Source organism: Argentina anserina, unplaced genomic scaffold (genome assembly GCF_933775445.1).
Source record: "Argentina anserina unplaced genomic scaffold, drPotAnse1.1, whole genome shotgun sequence".
Classification (NCBI taxonomy): Eukaryota; Viridiplantae; Streptophyta; class Magnoliopsida; order Rosales; family Rosaceae; genus Argentina; species Argentina anserina.
In genome coordinates, this window is record NW_026089409.1 from 252,796 (window position 1) to 255,910 (window position 3,115).

General features: G+C 44.2%; 1 non-coding gene across 1 annotated transcript; it reads left to right on the forward strand.

Moving 5' to 3' along the window:
* Positions 1–2,628: 2,628 nt before the first annotated feature.
* On the forward strand, positions 2,629–2,735 carry LOC126804337 (small nucleolar RNA R71). The gene has a single exon (XR_007673251.1). It is a non-coding gene; the product is annotated as a small nucleolar RNA R71 (small nucleolar RNA).
* The last annotated feature ends 380 nt before the right edge of the window (positions 2,736–3,115 follow it).

Below are 3,115 nucleotides of genomic sequence, written 5' to 3' on the forward strand. Positions count from 1 at the left end.
CATAAACCAAAAGGCATGCGACGATAAGCAAACGTACCAAAAGGGCATGTGAACGTAGTCTTCTCTTGATCTTCTTCCGCAACACTTATTTGGTTGTATCCACTATATCCATCAAGGAAACAATAGAAAGAGTGACCAGCTAACCTCTCAAGCATTTGATCAATGAATGGCAATGGCATGTGGTCCTTCCTTGTTGTCGCATTGAGCTTCCTATAGTCAATACATACTCTATGTCCGGTCACTGTCCTTTGAGGCACCAACTCGTTGTCCTTGTTCTTCACCACCGTGATGCCTGACTTCTTTGGCACAACTTGAATAGGAGAGATCCACCTACTATCCGAGATGGGGTAGATCACGCCACAATCGTGCAACTTGGTGATTTCATCCTTTACAACTTGCATCATTGGTGGGTGAAGGCGTCTCTGACCTTCCTTGGTTGGTTTGGCACCATCTTCTAGCAATATTCGATGCACACACATGGTAGGACTTATCCCCTTGATGTCGGCTAAGGTCCATCCTATTGCCGTCTTGTGTCTCTTCAACACTTCAATCAATCTCTCTTCTTGCTCCTCATCTAGTGCAGATGAAATGATCACGGGCAATGTATCCTCTTCTCCTAGAAACGCATACTTCAAGTGGTCCGGAAGAACCTTAAGATCAAGCTTCGGAGCTTGCACCACAGAAGGAAGATTCTTGTTAGTAGTTAAGAGAATTGGACTAGGAGAGACAAAACTTACCTCTCGTGCAACCTCAAGGGAGGTCACGGTTTCATGAATGAAAGATGGCACGGCATTTTTAGCTTCTAGCACCGAAATGTTCGAGCTATCACTTGTGAATCTGGCCCCTTGGGCAATAGTGAGTGCCAACTCGTCATTTGTCAAGGTATCTAGATAGTTATCTGCAAGGGAATCAAGTATGTCAACTGAAAAACAATCACTTAACTCCGAAAGAGGATACCTCATAGCTTCAAAGATGTTGAAGCTAATCACTTCACCATCGAACTCAAAGGTGAGTGATCCACTAAACACATCTATTTTCGTTCGTGCAGTCCTCATGAAGGGGCGGCCTAACAAGATAGGAACCTCCTTGTCATCTACCTCCGTTGGTTCCATGTCAATGACATAGAAGTCGGCAGGAAAGATCAAGCTCGAAACCTGCACAAGAACATCTTCAACATAGCCCAAAGGGACTTTGTTGGAACAATCAGCCAATCGAATCACAACATTATCACGTTTCAAATCACCTAGACCTAGGTTCTCATAGATATAGTGCGGCATTACATTGATAGATGCACCTAAGTCTAACATTATCTTTTCAAATGTCATGTTTCCGATTGTACAAGGGATAGAAAAACTCCCTGGATCCTTAAGCTTTGGTGGTAGCTTTCTTTGGAGCACGGCAGAAACCGTCTCACTCATTGTAACAACCTCCTTCTCTCGAGTCATCCTCTTATTGGTGCACAATTCTTTCAAAAACTTAGCATACTTAGGATTTTGTTGTATGCATTCAATAAGAGGCATGTTCACTTCCACCTTCTTGAAAATGTCGAGCATGGCTTGATCAGAGTCATCCTTCTTTTGCTTTGCAAATCTACTAGGGAAGGGAACACGAGGAAGATCATTAGTTGAAACCAAACCACTAGAGTTAGGATCCTTACCTTTGTCATGCAAAGCACGATCTTCTTTTGGTGGAGGCACGGCATCATTGGCTTTAGAGGAGGCAGGGTCCTTCTCTAAGTCTTTGGCATTGTAATTCTCGGCCTCCTTACCTTTAGAAGGCACGGCCTTCTTGTGTTGCTGCATTGGAGCATCCAAGGTCCTCCCACTTCGTGTCACCATGGCCTTCACATTCGGATTAGGCTCAGTTTGGCTCGGCAACTTCCCTCCTTCATGGATCTTGCCCATGAAATCGATCACTTGTCCCATCTGCTTCTTAAGCTCGGTTATATCCTTAGAATGAGCTTGTTGACCTGTAACTAAAGCTTGAGTAGCAGAGTTTAGATTTTGTTGCCCTTGAGCAAGAGACTTCAAAAGTTCATCATAATTAGGTGAAGATGCATTATTCGAACCATGAACATTAGAGTTAAAGGGAGCAGAACCTTGAGGTACCTGAGGCCTCACAAACAAACCTGAAGGACGTGGTCCTTGACCTTGAGCATTGGATGGTTGAGCATTGTTGCTCCAACGAAAATTTGGATGATCTCTAAGTCCAGGGTTGTATGTGTTCGAATATGGATCGTACCTAGGCCTTTGTTGCCCCATAAAGTTCAACTCTTCTTCAGTCATTGCACCATTTGGACAATTGTCAGTCGTGTGGTCTTTGAAAGAACAAATGCCGCATGCTTGAGGGTTGATGCTCGAACCATTGAATGCCTTGACTAGCACGTCAAGCTTCCTTTCTAAAGTCGCCATCTGATTCCTTGCATCAACATCATACACCCCACGGCTCCTGCTTCCTCTCTTCTCCTTGGAACTAAATTGGCGATTGTTGTCAGCCAAGTCATCGATCAAGGTGTAAGCTTCTTGACCGGTTTTGTTCATGAATGTGCAGCCACATGCCGAGTCCACCATGCTCTTATTGGTGGTGTCGAGTCCTTCATAGAAGAATTGTACCAAGTCATCCAACGAAATACCATGGTGAGGGCACTTCCTTTGTAGTTCCTGAAATTCCTCCCAAGCCTCATAGAGTGAATCACCATCTTTTTGAGTGAAGTTCTGAATCTCCCTCCTAAGTCTTTTCGTGAGTTGAGCAGGGAAGAATTGCTTCAAGAACCTCCTAGTCATTTCGTCCCATGTAGTGATGATTCCTGCAGGCAAAGAATATAACCAATGTTTAGCATCATCCTTAAGGGTAAATGGGAACAAAAGCAATCTCAAGCCTTCTTGAGAAAGATGATGAATCGATTGGAGCTTGCAAATGTCCAAGAACTCCCTAAGGTGAACATTAGGGTCTTCCATTGAAGAGCCAGAGTACTTAGGCAGCTGCCCAAGCAATTGAACGGGAATGGAGAAGTTAGCTTCATCAGGTGGAGTGAAAGCAATGCATGAGGGTGATTCCGGGGTGGTAGGAATGAATGCATTCTTAAGTGCCATTGGAGCACCAACAGGAATTATGT